General features: G+C 43.1%; 1 long non-coding RNA gene across 1 annotated transcript in view; it reads left to right on the top strand.

The window, feature by feature from the left end:
• LOC105738602 overlaps positions 1-19,116 on the top strand; it is a 111,756-nt gene that overhangs the window by 71,225 nt on the left and 21,415 nt on the right. The window contains exons 4-5 of the long non-coding RNA XR_004027035.1: positions 8,798-8,925; positions 10,971-11,098. This is a non-coding gene — a long non-coding RNA (uncharacterized LOC105738602). The remainder of the gene's footprint in view (positions 1-8,797; positions 8,926-10,970; positions 11,099-19,116) is intronic.

Here is a 19,116-nt window from a genome sequence, read left to right as displayed (position 1 = left end):
TCTCTATATAGACACTGTATAGGTTCTAGGGTTTCTGTTCTGGTTCTAGGGGTTCACCATGCTGCAGATGGGCCAGGAATTGTGCCCTGGGATATGCACTGGGGGAGGCAGTTCTGCACAGGTCTCTCCTATTTCTTCATATTTTCAAGCAGAAGCATTGATAGCATTTTTCAAACATGTTTGCATATTGGAAAGCAGCCTTGGAAGACAGAGGTAGTATCTCCCTCTGGAACAGAGAGAAGATTTGCTTGCTGCATAGTATAATAAAGACGATGCCTCTTTTTGGGGCAAAGTTGAGCAAGTTTGTTTGCAGCTCATTATAAATTATTGGAGTTCTTCGGCTATGATGGAATCCATTGTGTGTGCCACTGGGCTACTCTATGTTACCCCCTTGGACCTTGGGGGGCAAGAACTAGTATGAACATAAATCTCACGTTGCTTGCTGTGCTGAGTGAAATAAAGTCCTTTGCCTTTGGCCCAGGAGTCTCATGTCTTCTGCCAGTATCCTGAATCTGTGGCAGGCTAACTTGTTTTGTGCAAGCAGGGTAAAATGTCAGTTCTTGACATATGCAGGAGGCACAGTAGATCCTAATGGCTGGTCTGAGGAGGAAAGCTGTTCACTCTTGGCTTGGTTTTGTGTCTTTTTAAATTATGGGTGAATGAGGCCTGTGCTGAAGCCAGAGAGAGGCAAACCTCTACAAGCACCCGTAGCTCTTGATTACATAACTGGCAGAGTGCTATGGTCTTCTGAGAAGTTCTAAAACTGACCATATGGAGTTAAAGATGTAAAATTGATTCGTTGGAATGATTTTCAATGAACCATAGCTGTAACATAAATATTACATTCCAGCTGTCTAATGTAGTGGTTCCCAGAGCTGCTCATTACATCACATGGTAACATTAAAATAACAATGATAAAACAACAGATTCCTGAGCACCGCCTCATGTATGATAAATCAGAATATCTGGGGGAGAGGCTCAGAAATCAATATTTTACAGATTTCCCAGATTATTTAGATACAGTCAGTCCCTGCACTGCTCTAATGATAAAGATTGAATTCTATCACAGACAAGTCCTGCTTCTCTGTACCTAAATTTTTTCATTTGTTACACAAAAAGTTACTCTAGAACTGTGCTGTTCAATATGATGGCAACTAGTCACAGGTGGCTATTTGAAATACAATTTATCAAAATTAAATTTAAAATTCATTTCCTCAGTTCCATTAGCCACATTTCAAATATTTAATAACCACATGTGGCTACTGGCTACAGTATCATATAGCACAGATGAAGAACATGCCCATCATCACAGAAAATTCTATTGAATAGAGTTGCTCTAGAATATCTTATTACACCAGAAAGGAAGGATGCTATCAAAGATGACTGAGGTTGTACCAAAAAGACTCAGGAGCTAGCATAAATAAGCTTTCATTGGCCAAAGATGGGATAATTTGAGCACTAACTAGAATAATAACTGCAATGGATTTAAATACATCAAATATATTTAAACTCATGAGTTCATAATCATACAAAAATAATATTTATTGGTGACTTTTGGAGGATCTAGGGAACCAAGTCACTATCTGAAAACTGGAAAATAAAGGGTTATCAAGCATTTAATCAGTACTGTTCATAAAGGAAAGGCTGGATAAATGCTTGAGATGGACAGAGTTGCCTATCAGAAGGCTCATTAGCAGGTCCTACAGAATGGGAGCGCTGCTTGCCCTTTGCCATGCCCAGTTCAATAACATACCCTTGTACTGATTTTTCTTCCTTTCTTTTTTCATTTCCCATATCCTGCACTTCTATTCTCTGGGGTCCTTAAATAAATTACTGCCTGCAAATCTCTCAGGCTCTGCTTTTGGGGGTGAGGAACTCTGGCTAGGACAGCATTCTACTTCAAATTCTTGAAAGGGAATCCAACCCCACCTGGGTATACATTTGGTTGCTTGGTTCAGACTTCTGTTCCTGGTCCAATCTATTGTGAGAGGCTGTTTCTTTCAGAGGTATAGTTGGGACTTCTTAAAGTTGAAGAAGTAGAAGGGAGAGAGAGTTATGGGGTCAAAACTGAATGCAAACCTGCATTGGAAAAAGATTCCCCAGGTGATTTTATGTACCTTAAAGTCAAAGAACTCTACTTTAGAGGGTGTAATAATTATCTGGCTCAGGAACATTTTAAAAATAGACAAGATGTTGAGTCCAAAGGTCAACGGGAAGCACATTTGGGGGAAGAGGAACACACATTGTTACATGGGGGGGTTGGAAGAGGAAAAGCAAGATTAAATGTATATGAAACCTTTAAATCCACAGAGGAAAATGGACAATATGCAACATGTGGTGCATGGTATAATAGCCTACTACACAGAATGTACACTATGTGTACCTAGGTTATTATGTTCTGTACCATAAACCTCAAAAAATGTTCGAGTAGGAAAGTATCCAGCCCTCCAAATCAATAGAAAGCTGCCTCCACATCCCTGTAGATATGGAACAGGTTCTTACTGAATGACTGTTACATACTGAACCCAAGGCTGGGGTTGGGGCTGGGGTGTGTGTGTCCGTGAGGGAGGCAGAACCAATCTTGGCAATTCACCACTTCCCACCCAGCACTTTGGGCTTCTCTGTTCCCCTCCCCAGACTTCTAACATTGTCCGCCTCAGTACACGGCCCCTTCCTCCCACGCAAAAACTCTCAGTCACAGGCAAGATGTCCTGGGAGCTGTTTAATAACTGGCTTTCCAGAAAAAAAACAGAAAGCTCTGATTTGCAGCATTTTCCAATTTCTAAGGCATAAACACTCCCATCACGGCTGATTGTAAATTACTGAACACGGAGTTGGGAGGTGGTATAAACTGGACCCGCTCACCACTGGGAATAAGTGGAAGAAAGGTAAGGGGGGAAATAAATGGTGGAAAGACACTGTAGAGGGGTTTAAGACCTTCCCAGAAGTGAGGGAAAGGAAATCAAGGTAGTGATGACCTGGAGTCATTCCTTTAACTTCAGTTACTGTGATTCGGAAACATTGGTATCTGCCTCTTCATGTCAAATAGGACTCTGCAGAGGCTTGCCTTGCTCCTTTGGCTCCGTGTGGCATATTTGGCCATCTTGTTCAATCTACGGCCTCTTAGCTTCAATGTTCCTGAGAATGTCCTTATATTGTGGCTTTTTTTTTTTTTTTTAGATGGAGTTTCGCTCTTTGTTGCCCAGGCTGGAGTGCAATGGCACAAACTCGGCTTGGCACAAACTCGGCTCACCGCAACCTCCACCTCCCAGGTTCAAGTGATTCTCCTGCTTCAGCCTCCCGAGTAGCTGGGATTACAGGCATGCGCCACCATGCCTGGCTAATTTTGTATTTTTAATGGAGACGGGGTTTCTCCATGTTGGTCAGGCTGGTCTCAAACTCCCGACCTCAGGTGATCCGCCCTCCTCGGCCTCCCAAAGTGCTGGGATTACAGGCGTGAGCCACTGCACCTGGCCTATATTGTGGCTTTAAAAGAGTCAGAAACTCAGCTGGAGAAAAGGTTTTAGGACAGCAAGAGTGCCTTGTATTCTGTTTTGATAGAAACCTCTTCAATAAACATCATCTAGGCCCTGGAATGCTCATACCACCTTTCATGGGCACATCACACCCCTTCTTCCCTGCCTGAATGCTCCTGACCCCTATCTGGCCTCCTCAGGTGTTACACACCTTGCTTTGCTGGCCACAATTCAAGCCCTCACCTGGTTTCCTTGGACATCATCTGAGAGCTACCTATCTGTCTTTCCTGAGAGAGCTCCAGCTGGCACAGAACTCCTTCCCTTGGGGATACTGGCAGATAGATATCCAACTTGCCATAGGCACTGGCAGGAAGCTCAGACCTGTCCTCCTGCCCACAAGCACTGCCTTGAAGGCTCATGCTGGCTCTCTAAGCGCCTGATCCAGTGGCCTGGGTCCTCTGGTCACCTCCCAAGCTGCAGACCATTGATTTCATTTGCAGCTCTGGGGCAGCGGAACCCCCCGTTCTCATCCTTACCAACAAAGCACACACTTGAATTTCCCGTAACTGCTCTGGTTGCTCACTTTTTGCTTTTTCTTGGAAAACATCCAGGACAGGAATCTAGCTTAGTACAGAGAGCCTAAAATAATGCTTCTTAGCCTGCACAAAAAAATAATTTTTTGTTATCTTCTCTTTGTTGTCTAATCTGATCCAAGGTGACTTGCGGGAAAGAAATGCTTCCACTAGCAAGTTAAAAGTGTTCATTTTTGCAATCCTAATAGCTGTTTGAAATATAACAGCTTGTTTAGTCCTCTCCCTAGATGAATGTACCTTCATCTTTAGATTTATGATTTGGTTTTTATCTCTTCTGAAAATAGAGACAGATGTAGTGGAAGTTCCCTTATCTCTGCCTCTCAGAACTGGGGCCTCTTTTCTGAGTTTTACTTGTCGTCTAGACACCCAAAGCAGCCACTAGTTAGGTTTACTCTTCTTAATTCTCATTTTCTCTCCATATGTTTTCTTCTCTGAGCCCATAAACACATCACCACTCTTCTTTACAAAGGCAAGGCCCCTTACGTGATTTAGAACATTCTACATACTGACAGAACACTCCAGGTGGCACAGCTAACTCACCACAGCTTTTGTGTTTTTCCAGGTTAGGGAAGGCATTAGGGCCAGAAGTCAGCGTGCCCTTCCTGCCAACAGACAGCCTTGCTCTACCCACTGAGTGTTCTGTTTGGAGTGAAGGCCAAAGATCTCTGGACTAAAAAAAATGCCTTTAACTCAAGCCCAAGTTAGAAAAGAAAGAATTCTAGCTTCTGCTGTCAGGCCTGCGAGGCTGGCCAAGCTGGAGCCTCCTTGACCTTTCTTTTTTCCTTCAGCCGTCCAATGAATTTGTGTCCAATTTGTCTTCCAACCCTCCACAGACAGTTGCATTCTATGATGCCTCTGGTGATTTGGAAGGCGGCAGAGCTAGGCACAAAAATAGGAGCGCCTGAGGCGAGAGATTCTTCCAAGGTTCTTGGTTGTCAGAAAGATGAACATCACCAAATGGTTCTAAAAGAAGAGATGAAAGGGATTAACATTGTAAGCAGTTGTGAGATTAGACTGTCCAAGTCACTAGGCGCCAGATGAAGCAGGAGGCATAGCAGAGAAAATCCTCTGCTGGTATCGGTAAAATTATGAGCAAGGTTTTAGGGGATTCATCAGAGGAAGGCTAAGTTGAATGGGCACTAATGAGCTGATGACTCAAATCTAGGAAGGAATAAGATCATAACAACCAAAGCTCTGCATGAAGGCGGGTGCTATACAATTGTCACATCTACTAGAGACAGGCACTGGTGCCCAAGGTGAGACTGGCTGGCCCCTTACCCAGTGAACAAGTTATCAAATACTTAACTAAAATAAGAACTTTGAATATGCCCAGAAGGATTCCTAGCGCATGCACTTAAATATGTTACTCTCCCTATCTTTTATTAAGGCCCCTGTTTGGAGAAGGGACTGAACTAGATGTGGGCATGTCTTAAAAATGCTTATGAATCTTGAGCCTGGTATAATGTAAACACTCAGAAAACACTTTATTGTTTACCATATAGTAGGACTCATCCCATCGTGGGAAGCTATGGCAGTGGCCTTGAAAAGAGTGGGTATTAGTACACAAATGTTCAGAATGTCCCACAGTGCTACATAGTGCCCAGTTCACGGATGAGCTGCCACTCTGCTGGGACAGGCTTCATCTGTTTATTTCAAATGTATAAATGTTGGGTGTTCTCTTGGCCTTAAAAGGGGTTAGATGTCGCACAGGGCATTTATATTGTCCTGAAATCAGTCTGAGAGTGTTGGATGGGGGCATTAATATATGAAATCAGGGAAATAGCTTTTCCCTCATCCTCTTCATCTCCAAGAATATCTTTCCGAGATATTCTCTATTGTTCTGCCCAGTGCAGTTAGGTCTTACTTAGTTTGCCTTATAAGGTCATTTCAGATTTCGAGAGCTCTCCCCATAGGAAGTTTTTCCTGCTGTTCTGCCTGAGTTGCCTTCTGCTTAATTTTAGTCCATTATGTCTGTAAAGAGAGGGAGGGTTTTATGGGGCAAAAGGCCCAATCATCGTGGGAAGAATGAGTCATTCCAAGAACAGTGAGATGGGCTGGAAGGAGAAGGCAGCGAAGGGGCAGGAAGTTGTGGGTGGAATGGGTTATTGAGAACAGCATCAAAACAGTCTGTCTTCTCTCTCCATTACTCCCACTAGGGGGTGCCCAGCATCCCAGAATAATCACTATTATTAGGAAGTTGAAGTTTGATGTGTCATCTCCTAATAGAAGGGCACTGGTTTCTCCCCCGGGGTTTTCTATATCTCTGCCCTGAGTTGAGAAGAGATCTCTGTGTGTATGTGTATGTGCATGTGTATGTGTATGTGTATGTGCGTATTTCTTTGTATGTATGTGCTTGTGTGTGTGGGTTAGAATCAGTAAGTGCACAAATGCCTCTTAAGCATTCATTTAAAGAGTCTCAATTCATGGAAATCCTTAGGGATACACTGAGTTCTCCAGGACCCAGCTGACTTGATCTTGAAGTCAGTGGCTGGAGTAGTTGTGGGCCAGGAAGACCCTCCTCAGCCCAAGAGAAGTGGCAGCTGATGTATTTTAATCACTGGAAGTCAAGAAGTTGTAGGGATAAGAAATGAGTGCAGCTGAGGGATCAGCTGGAGGTCAGGGATGGAGGAAAGACTGAGGGTGTGTGAGATTCTAAAGTAGAGTGGTGAACAGGTGTGGGATGGATGTCAGTGAGAGGTGAGGGTATCTGGAGGGTTTCCAAACAGCCAGGCCTTCAGAATGGCCACAGCAAAACTTCCAGTTCTGAATGGTTTTGTGGAAAGAAAATGGAACCTGGATCTTGGAAGACATGAATTGAAATTTCAGTTCAAGCATTCTATAGCCGTGAGACCTGGGGGAATTAGGGCAAGTTATTTCACGTCTTTGATCTTCAATTCTCTCATCTTCAAAAGGAGACTAATGATACTAGGGTTAAGTGAGAATTTAAAAAATAATGCGTATAATGCACTACACAAATAGAATCTTCTCCTACTTGGAAATGGCTGTAAGCAAAGATGCAGTTCTTGCATCCCACGACCACAGAGTTCTAGGACTGCAGCCCTGGGCAAGAGGTTCCACCTTGGCTGCTGGAGTTTTCTGCAATGAAGAACTTCAGTGAGTGTTCAGGGCATGCCTGCAGAACCCTGGTCCTTCTGTTTGGACCAGTGCTCCAAATTTGTAGGCCTTTGGGCCATAATTTAGAACCTATTTCTAAATTTTTGAAGGTCTTCTGTCTAGTCCTGAGGCCTTTAGTCTCAGAGAATTAAATTGTCTTACCCAGGGTCGGTCATACAGACTGCCAAAGCCTGGCCTGGAATCCAGGTGCAATATTCCTCTGTGTTACCAGTTCCTCCATGCTAACCTGACAATGACTCACAATTCCTTATAGCACAGTGTTCCAAAGTCTGAGCCACAGACCACTTGTCCTAGTGGCAGCAGGTGGGCTTGATAAAAATGCAGATTCCTGGCTCCCTGCCAGCCCCGTGCAATTAGATTCTGTAAAGTTTAAAAGTAATGATTTATAAATTTCCCAGACCTGGGTTATACTTTTATATGGAAACATAATGCCTGAATCTGACAGAGCACTTTTTCATGGAGGAAAGTTGGGACTCTTGGGCAGGCTTCTTGTTGCTTTTGTACTCTACAGGTGTTCCTGACCCTGGTATTTATACAGCCATCTCTGCCCTACCTACTTACTTCCTTCCCCCAGAACTTCCTAAAGTGGTTAGGAACAATTATTGTGAAGGTCATAGGAGACCATTTCTGTGAATGCCAGATGTGTTGGTGCAATCTGAAAAGGTCAATTTGACTGACGCCTGAGCCACAGTGATAACCCAAGGCAGCAGCCCTGTCACTGCTAGCTCTCAATAGTGGTGGCATCTGCAGCCTCGAGCAAAGAGATTGTTTAAACTGATGGAGGGGAAGCTTTAGTTCTTATTTCTGGAGATTGAGTGGCACCAGGAGAAAGGCTGATCACTAGTTGCAACTTCCTTTTTATTTACAATAGCTTTGCTGCTAGTTTAGCTGTGTTTAGACTAAAGGTGGGGTCAAAAATTACCCCTTCCTCGAAAGCTATGAACTCTGACCTCCTGGTCTAGAGAGAGATGGACTCTGGACATGTGGACAGGCTCTACGAGATTCTTCCTGACAAGGGCTGTATGAGCTGGCTTTCGGAAGGAACTTGTTCATGACGGTGGATCACTATTCAGAGAGACACACTCTTTCTCAAAGAAATGACAGGGGCAGCAGGGATCACATTAAGTTTTGATAGGGTCCTGCAGCTGTTGGGGAAAAGGAGTCTGCCTTGGCCTCTGGGGGTCTCTGCACTGCAGAACTGCAGTGGATGTACAGGGATTGCCGGGGGCTGCAGAAGGATTTTGCAATATGCATTCATGTTAGCTTCAAAGTGCCCAAAATGAGCGTGAAAATGCTGTCAGAAAGGCAGTTATTGCTACTTGAAGTCCCTGTTGGAACAAAGTGCAAATTAAATACTGGTAAAAGAAAACAAAGCAGATCACTGTTGTGTAGCAAATGTCACTGTCCTGTGTACCTATCTGGCCTACTGGCTGACTCCAGGAGGTGGGAGGCGCGACTGCATGGCGCCACGTTCGGCCTCCTACCTTCAAAGCTGGTTGCGTCTCTGAATGAGGAGCTGGTGAGAAGGAGCTCTCCTTGATAAAACATCATTTTTGCCCTTCCCAATCTATTCTTTCCTTTTCTGTTTTCTAGGAACAAGAGGCTTTATCTGACTCAACTGGAGATGGCTCCCTTCCCTAATTTATTGTTGCATCCTGAAGCTTCCCCCATGCTGGGCTCAGTGTGAACAAACAGTGCGGGAGAATGCAACCACTGCAGAGGTACAAGTTCACAGAGGCAGAGCCGCCCCTCGACTGGGCCAGAGGCAAAGACAAACCCCAGCCTCTTTCTTGTCATTCATTGAATTTTGCTGAACCTGGAAAGGAAATAAATTCCAAAGGCAGGAAGTGACCCAGAGACCATAACAATATGTGAAAAGCTTAGCCGGTGCTTCCGCCCCTTTGTTTCAAACTATTCTAATCTGTGTCCCAGGAAGCCTAGCCCATGGCCAGATGGAGATCTGTTTTCAGATGCCTCCTGGCATCTGCCACTCCCGGCTGGTGACATTTGCACATTTCAGAAGGCAAACCTGTCCCAACATCTTCAAACTTCCAGAGAGGTGTAGCACCAGGAAAGTCCTTGGGTCTCTGGCTGACAGCACCAACTAGCTGATTTGCTTCATCTGCAGCTGAACTGCTGCTGGACTCCAGCCTAGAACACTAGCACACCGGGTCTGTTCTTGAAGATTTGCAGATTCTGAAATCAAAATGCCCTGTGTTGCCAGAAAACGCTGGCTCCCTTGCCTGCTTCATAATCCCTTCTCACCAGGCTTTCCTAAAGAAACTCAATGAGTCAGGAAGGAAGAAAACATGTCTGAGGGAGATCTGGAGGTGGGCCGTTCTCTCTCATTGCTTCTGAAAATTCCCTTCTGTTTTGCAATGTGGGTAATGTTTAGGGATTTGCTTTTACTTTTTCTCTGTTTCTTCCTCTGTCAGCTCTCACTTTGAGAGACCCTTCATTTACCACTCATGAAATTAGCTCTGCAATCGCAGGAGGCTCTCTGATGGGGAATTAGTCACTGTTGCAAAAAAGTTTAGACTTGACTTTCATCCCCAGGAGCAGGGCAAGAAATTGTTCCCGCCCTGCTCTCAGAAGGAACCGTCACTCAACTGCCCTGCTCTGCTCTGGCTCGGGGGCCTGTACTTTTCCTAGGCTTTTAATTTTTACTGCTTACCTTCCATCAGCCTTCCTACTGAAGGCTGTATGCCAGCTGACGTCTATGCACAGCAAGGTGGCTTCTGGGACACCTGCTTCAAACAGGTATCCAGCTAGCTAACTGCTCCCCACCAAACCCCGCCAGGTAATTGGAAAGGAACTTGGAGTTGAGTGAATACCTCTTTCAAAATGTTAAGTAGATCAAAGTGTAAAGAATCCAATATATTTGTTGACAACTGATTTATAGAAAAGCCCCAGCAAGAAAGAAGGGGGAGGTTCAGCATCAGGTTGGTGAAAATGAGATCGTGGGTAGGGCACCACTGTACAGCATTCTGGCATCAGACCTCTGTCGTAGGGTGCGAAGTCACTCTGTGCCACTATCTAAAATTGTGTTCTGTTTATTATGAAAGAGGTTTTCAAAAGTGTTTTGATAAGCTTGGATTTATCCTGGAAAGGCAATATGGTCTCCATTACAAGACAGGAGCTTAATATCAGAGACAGGTTGTATCAATGTATGTAGCTGCTAGTAAATAGTAGATAAAAGAAGCTTCAGAAAGGTCGGGGGAGGGAGTCTTGTTGTTAGGAAGGAACAATCTTGCAGGCGATATGAGAGATTTTCTCTCTCTTTCTCCTTTCCTCTGCCTATGGAAAATCAAACAGGAGAAAGCTAGAAATATGAGACAGAGAGAAGTGATTTCTCCAACTGTTGACACTGGCCAAACAAGATAAATAGTTCATATTCTGATGATGATGACAACAGTTATGATGAGAAGATATTGACCCAGAGGAAGAAAACAAAGGCTTTTGATTTCAAGCTGAGTGTAAGCCCCAAAGAACTGTTGTCAGAGTCACTTTTATGATCTAAGGGACTTTTGGCTACAATTATAAGAATTTAGGGTGAGTGAGATAAATATAATTGGTCAGAAAAATCAGAATTAGATTAAGACATGATTGAAAATGGTTAACCATTAGTGAGAAGTATACCAAATTATATGTATTTTTGTGTTTCTTTCAGTCTTGATCTAATTATCTGTTAAAAAGTAACATAGTTAAGAACTGTATTCTGGTTTAAATATAACACAAAGCAAAATATTTTGTTGTGCTCTCTTAGGCATATGTTTGAGATGCCTGGCCACTGGAGGTCATCTCGTCTACTATGTTCACCACAGATAAAGAATGAAAAGAGAATATACAACCTTGTGATTGCTAGCAGTGAAAGCTCAGAGTTATGACATAACAGTAAGTGTTATATTCTACATAACCTTAGGTTTAACAGAGGTAGTTACTAGACACTTAAAGAACATGCTTTTATTTTGCAGAAGAGAAAATGGAATTAAAAATTGGAAAAGAATAGAGTCATGACTCCCAAACTGTGTCCTAGGCACCCAAGACTTTGCAGCAAACTTAGAGGGGGGCTGTGGCATAGTTTAAATATCAAGGAAGTATAGTGGCACCTGACATCTGTTGGATATCAACTGAACTATTAGCTCAAGGTAGTTCATTGTTCCAACATTAGATTGCGCTACATTTCTTTCAAAAATGTCCTGTCTTTGGGAAGCTGAGTTTTCAGCAGTTGTTGTAAAATGCAAGTACCCAGAGAAAATCAGTGTGGAATAGGAGGTGAAGGTGCTTGTGTCCACATGGGTTCCAAGATTTGAGAAGGTATTTGGTGCCCAATTGGCATATACATCCCTTTTTCTTTTTTTTGGATGGAGTCTCACTCTGTTGCCAGGTTGGAGTACAGTGGTGTGATCTCAGCTCAGTGCAACCTCTGCCTCCTGGGTTCAAGCAATTCTCCTGTCCCAGCCTCCCAAGTAGCTGGGACTACAGGTACACGCCACCACACCCAACTAATTTTTGTATTTTTAGTAGAGACGGGGTTTCACTATGTTGGCCAGGATTGTCTTGATCTCTTGACCTCGGGCACACACATCCTTTTACAAGTAACCGAGTATTTAAGAATGAAATAAATCTTTTCTTTTGATTTATGTGTATAATTTTTTTTGAACAACTAAGTTGTTGGGACTTAACTACTGGATAAATGGAATTTGGGGTAGATATTTCTTTTTGCCTAGGGACTCTGTGAAAAAATTACAGGGATACAAAATGCTGTGACATGAGACAGTTTGGGAACTCTGAATTAGAGCAATACAAAGGTAGATTTTAATGGTTCAGGCTCATTGGTCAGAATTAAAAAGTGGTTAGATCCTCCTCTCCCCACACCACGCAGGACACTGCTCCCAGGATTTTTCCCTGTTCCCATATGAAATAAGCAATCTTAGTCTGAATTTTTAAATTAATACAACCATTTGGTAGACTATTAAAAGTTACATGACACAAAGCTTCTCAAAATATCTCCAATGCAGGACTTTTTTTTTTCTTTTTAATTTTTTAATCTGTCATGGACTATATGATGATTAATTTTATGCACCAACTTATCTGGACTACAGTGCCGATATTTGGTCAAATGTTATTCTGGATATTTCTGTGAAGGTGATTTTTGGGTGAGATTCATGTTTAAATCAGTAGACTTTGAGTAAAGCTGATTATGATTCATAATGTGGATGGGCCTCATCTAATCAGTTGAAGGCCTTAAGAGAACAGAGACTGACCTTCTCTGAGCAAGAAGGAATTCTGTCAGTAGTCTGCCTTTGAACTCTGCATCTCTTCCCCGAATCTCCAGCCTGCTGGTCTACCCCATCCGATTTCTTTGGATTTTGGTTCCACAATTACATGAGCCAATTCCTTAAAATAAATCCCTATCTATACATATACACACACACACATATCCTGTTGGCTCTGTTTCTCTGGAGAATCCTAATACAGACTGATGCTTTAAAAAAATGTGATAAAAATGAACTTCTAGGAAAAGAATCATATGCTTAAATATTTCAGAAATGTCAAATTGTTATAAAAGTTTCTAAATGCTTGCTTCCATTTTCTATATTTAGCTTTAGCTTGTCTACGATTGGTAATAAAAGGTTTGTGGAACACACTTTGAGTAGCACTGATCTCATAAAAATGGAAAATATGCATATACCTATCTATATTTATATCTATGTACATACATTTATTTACTTTTAACTTGAAACTAATTTTAAATTGATAGAAAAGTTGCAAAACTAGTACAAAGTATTCCCATATATTGCCTTCCTCAAGTTCCCCAGTTTTAATATCTGTATAACTATAGTATAATTTTCAAAACTAAGAAACTTAGCATTAGTATAATACTATTAACTAAACTAAAATCCTGTATTAATCTGTTCTCACATTGCTATAAAGAACTACCTGAGACTAGGTATCAAGAAAAGAGGTTTAATTGACTCACAGTTCTGCAGGCTGTATAGGAAGCATGGCTGGGAAGGCCTCAGGAAACTTACAATCATGTCAGAAGGTGAAGAGGAAGCAGGCACATCTTACATGGCTGGAGAAGGGGGGAAGAAAGAGTGAAGGGGGAGGTGCTACACACTTTTAAACAACCAGATCTTGTGAGAACTCTCTCACTATTATGAGAATGGCAAGGGGGAAGTCTGTCCCCATGATCTAATCACCCTCCCACAAGGCCACTCCTCCAACATCGGGAATTACAATTTGACATGAGATTTGGGTGAGGACTCAAATCCAAACCATATCATTCCACCCCTGTCAATCCCAAATCTCATGTCTTTCTCACATTTCAAAACACAATCATCCCTTCTCAATAGTCCCCCCTAAATCTTAACTCATTTCAGCATTAATTCAAAAGTCCACAGCCCAAAGTCTCATCTGAGACAAGGCAAGTCCCTTTTGCTCATGAGCCTGTAAAATAAAACAAAAAAGTTAGTTACTTCCAAGATACAATGGGGGTATAGGCATTGGGTAAATACACCCATTCCAAAAGCAGAACTTAGCCAAAACAAAGGGGCTACAGGCCCCATGCAAGTCCAAAACCCAGCAGGGCAGTTATTAAAGCTCCAAAATGATCTCTTTTGACTCCATGTCTCATATCCAGGCCACATTGATGCAAGGGGTGAGCTTCCAAGGACTTGGGCAGCTCTGCCTCTGAGGCTCTGCAGGATACAGCCCCTTTGTCTGCTTTCATGGGCTGGCATTGAGTGCCTGTGGGTTTTCCAGGCACATGGTGCAAGCTGTTGGTAGATCTACCATTCTGGGATCTGGAGGACAGTGACCCTCTTTTCACAGTTTCAATAGGCAGTGCCCCAGTGGGGGCTCTGTGTTGGGGCTCCAACCCTACATTTCCCCCCTGAACTGCTCTGGTAGAGATTCTTCATGAGGGCTCTGCCCCTGTAACAGACTTCTGCCTGGACATCCAGGTGTTTCCATGCATCCTTTGAAATCTAGGCAGAGGCTTCCGAGCCTCAACTCTCACCCTCTCTGTACCCGCAGGCTTAATACCACATGAAAGCTGCCTGGCTTATGGCTTGTACCCTCTGGAGCAGTGGCCTGAGACATATCTGGGGCCCTTTTAGCCATGGCTGGAGCTGGAATGGCTGGGACACATGGAGCAGTGTCCCAAGATTGCTCAGGGTTTGAGCAACTTTGCTCAACCAAGGTTACTCAAACTTTTCTGGGTCAGGCCCAGAAAACCATTCTTCTCTCCTAGACCTCTGGACCTGTTATGGGAGGGGCTGCCACAAGGGTCTCTGAAATGCCTTCTAGGCATTTTTCCCATTGTTTTGGCTGTTAACATTCAGCTCCTTTTTACTTATGCAAGTTTCTGCAGCTGACTTGAATTCCTACCCAGAAAAATGGGTTTTTCTTTTCTACCACATGGCTGGGCTGCAAAATTTCCAAACTTTTATGCTCTGCTTCCCTTTTAAATATAAATTCCACCAACCTCTTTGCTCATGTGTAACAAAAGTGACCTTTGCTCCAGTTCCCAATAAGTTCCTCATCTGCATCTGAAACCACCTCAGCCTGGACTTTATTGTTCATATCGCTATCAACGTTCCGGTCACAACAATTCAACAAGTCTCTAGGAAGTTCCAAACTTTCCCTTATCTTCCAGTCTTCATCTGAGCCCTCCAAACTGTTTCCACCTCTGCCCATTACCCAGTTCCAAAGTCACTTCCACATTTTCAGGTATCTTTATAACAATATCCCACTCTTTTTCTGTATTAGTCCATTCTTGCATTGCTATAAAGAACTACCTGAGCCTGGGTAAAGAAGCTTAATTGACTCACAGTTCTGCAGGCTGTACAGGAAGCATGGCTGTGGAGGCCTTGAGAAACTTTTAATCATGGCAAAAGGTGAAGGGGAAGCAGGCACATCTTACATGGCTGGAGAAGGGGGAAGACAGAGCAAAGTGGGGGTGCTACGTACTTTTAAACAATCAGATCTTATGAGCACTCATTCACTATCATGAGAACAGCAAGGGGGACGTCTGCCTCTGTTGATCCAGTTACCTCCCACCAAGCCCCTCCTCCAACATTGGGGATTATAATCCAATGTGAGATTTGGGTGAGGACACGAATCCAAATCATATCAGACCCTGTTCAGATTTCACCAGATATATCTTAAATAGTGAAGTCACAGCTCTAGGATGTGCGAATTTGGTAGGCACTGGGCTAGAAAATTGTTGCAGAATGAGTTGAACCACTGCTTTGTTTTATTTGTAGATCAGCTAGCTGAGAACTGGAAATGTTTGTCAGTAATTGTGAACTGTTCTGTAGAAGAAAATATAAATCATCAACCTCAATTAAAAACATCTCACACATATTGACTGAGCCAATACCATAGCTACTAAGCATGCCTGTTATTACTGCCAGAAATAAATTATTTTGTATTGGGACACATCACTCCCTTAATGACAGACTATATAGAAAAGTGATGCTTGGACATGTATCTGAAATGTCATGCATTTTTGGCCAAGCCACTCTTTCTCATCTCTTCTGTGCAGTTTGAGCTTCCACAGGTTGAACCCAGCTCTGGCTTTTTGGGCCCTTTCTGTAATGACTATGCAGAATTCTATCATGGTACCTGTAACACTTTGTTGCTATAACTGGTGTGGGTGCCTGCTAAACTATGAGGTACTCATGGGCCTGGCTCTGTCTTATTTGCCCTGGTATCTCAGTGCCTGGCATAGTGCCTTAGGCATAGCAGGCAGGAGCACATGCTCAATGAAGAAATGAATGAATAAATTTAACATATGATAAGTTCATATTATTTTTTTTCCTACTTGATCTCTTTGGGAAAATAGCCCATAACTTAAAATTATTCCAGTGAATAAGACAATGTTGGGTGTATATTAAAGAGGAAAAGCTTTCAAGGGCTTTGTGTTTGAGAAACAGGCTTTGAATGCCAGGTGTGACTTAACAGCTGAATGAAGACTATCACTTTTACAAATAGCATACATGTATGGGTGCTGACTCACTTTATTCAGTAGACACAATGTACTCCTTAGGTAATTTGATCCATCTCAGTAAAATCTGCTGTCTACCCAGACTGAAGGGTTGTGGTTAGTTATCATTATTATCCAGCATTGCTACAGTTTGTGTTTTCAAAGTACTGTGTTCCCCATTTTTAACGAGCTAGGCAGATGATAGGTAATGAAACGGGTTTTAGCTAGTTTCACATGTAGCTGGTGTTCAATCAATTTTTTGATGACTGCTTAATCACTGAGGTTAATTGGGGACGGGCTGGTGTAAACTCATGGGAAGAAAGGCTCTCCAACTTTTCCATGGACGGAGGAGGTATGGGAGTGGAGAGAGGAGAAGCTGGGAAAGACTATGAAGGTGGGAGAGGGAAGGAAGTAGGAATTCCTTCTGATAGGAGTGGAGCAGGCTTCTGACCCACTTCAGCAAACCTCAGGGCCCTCTGGGGCACATCATGTTCATTTGCCCTGTGAAGGAGTAGATTATTTGGGGTTGGAGCTACTAATTCTTAAGAACAAGTTGTTTAGGAACTACTTTTATAAGTTTTGTGGTCAATTTTTAGCATTCTACTAATGCTTTTCATATCACTGATTCTAAAGCTGAAAAGAAAAAACCATGCCAAAACAAATTTATAGGAATTCAGGACATCAAAGCTGAATAATGATTTATTCTCATAGGAGGTATTGCAATTAGGGACAAGAAAACTGTTGATCCTAAGGGTCCCTAGTGGCAGGACAGAGTGAATATACAGTTGAGACATGGAGAGAGGGATAATTTAACTTCTCTTCCTTGGAAAATCCATCTCCTCCTTGAAGCCCCGCTCAGTGGCTTGCTCTGGCCCTGTCAACTGAGAGATAAGAAATGTTTTGAGTGTGGGGACTGGGAGTGAGTGTTGTCAGTTTTAAAAAGAATAATGTATTAGGTTTGTGTTAAGTGCTCCGTAAACCCTTCCCACCCCCTTTAAAAAATGGTCAGATGATATTTGTATATTTTAGTATTATTGGGCAATGACCACAAATATTTGTCTGGAACACAACTTGGAGAGAAGAAAAGTTGCAAAGATAAAAATATAAGCCCTTGCCAGCCGTTGGATTGGCTGGGGAGGTGTGGAAAAGCTCAGGGAAATGTCCTGCCATACACTCTAATTCCTACGTCATCATGGGCCTGGCAGGCCCAGCTAGCCTGGGGCCATACATGAAGGCCAGTGGAGGTAAATTCAGCAGCCTGGAGCTCCCAGCAAAGCGGCAAAGCCGATTTGTCTCATCCTGGGTAGAAGCTTAAATCCAGTTGCCATAGAGTATTTCGAGAATTAAATGAGCTAATGTCTGCAAAAGCAACATACACAGAGCCTGGCACCCAGAGGATGCTCAAACATAGTAGATTTTCTTCCTTGCTGTGACTTCACAAGGGATTGTTGGTGTCTCAGGACACTGTGTCTCAGTTAATGGCTTTATGCCATGTGGGCATTCTACCTTTTTGAAAACACTGGAAACTTGGACCGAAACCAACTCCAAATTCTTCCATTCTGGTTGAGATGAGCCCCAGCTAGACATGCAGCTCAGTTTCCTCATTTGATAAATAGAATGGTGTGGGGAAGTTATTTTGTGTCCTTGAATAAGGAAACATGGTTCATGTCATTTCCTCAGAGAGTGGCTGGTCTGGATTTCAACTCAGAAGAGGTCTATGGGAACTCACATGGGGCTGCTGCAATTTCTATTTTGAGCAGAGACCTTATCTCTGAGATATCCAAGCTAGGATTTCTTTAGTGACACCTTACCAACTTCTCACAAATACTTCACTCAGAACCCTAAACCTGGGGAGCACCACGGAGCCTTTGACCCCAACTGCTTCACTCTCCATCAGTATTTGCATAACGTCAACAGAGTTCTCACCATTTGTGACCACCTTGTGACCAGGCAATTCTACCTGCCTCATGTCCCTGGCCAAAAGGCTAGTCCCCTTTGTCATCTATTCTTTTTCAGTTCCTTGCCCATCTACTGCACTCTCACTCTCTCTATGTTTTCATATTTAATCTCTCCTTCTCAACTGGATTCTGTTTGCCAGATTTAAAGTATTTGCTCCCACTGGGTGGTGGGGTGGGGGAGTGGAGATAACTCTATCCCAACGCTACCTTCCCCTCAAGCTTTCATATTCTCTTCTCCCCTTTACAGAGACTTCTAGAGAGAACATCTATACTTGTTGACTCTTTTTACTTCCTGCTTACTCCTTAGGTCACTGCCAGGCCGGCTCCTACCTCATCAGCTCGACAAACAGCTTGCGCCAGGGTCACTCACCTTCCTTCACATCTCGGCAGTGATCAACACTGTTCATTGTCCCTCCTCCTCAAAACACTGTCTTTTTTTGTCTTCAGTGACTCAAGGCTCTTTTGGTTACCTTCATCTTCTCTGACTGCTCATTTTCTCATTTTGCAGTCTTATCCTATGCTCCCCAGGTCAACACATATTAAAATACTCAAGGCCCAGTCCTAGAAAGTCTTGTCTTATTTTGTTTCTTTGTTTTGATATGGAGTCTGGCTCTGTCACCCAGGCTGGAGTGCAGGCTCACTGCAATCTCCGCCTCCTGGGTTCAAGCGATTCTCCTCCCTCAGCCTCCTGAGTAGCTGGGATTACAGGTGCATGCCATCACGCCTGGCTGACTTTTATATTTTTAGTAGAGATGGGGTTTCACCATGTTGGCTAGGCTGTTCTCAAACTCCTGATCTCAAGTGATCTGCCCACCTCAGCCTCCCAAAGTGCTGGGATTATAGGCGTGAGCCACTGCACTTGGCTGTCTTCTCTTCTTATTCTATACTTCATTCATGGCAAAAATGTTTCTCTAGCCCAGGTCTCTTCTTTGAGCTTTAGATCCGTGTATCCAATTTCC

This window comes from Nomascus leucogenys, chromosome 19 (assembly GCF_006542625.1).
Source record: "Nomascus leucogenys isolate Asia chromosome 19, Asia_NLE_v1, whole genome shotgun sequence".
Lineage (NCBI taxonomy): Eukaryota > Metazoa > Chordata > Mammalia > Primates > Hylobatidae > Nomascus > Nomascus leucogenys.
Note: the sequence above shows the minus strand (reverse complement) of the source record. Positions and strands in the feature narration are given on the sequence as shown.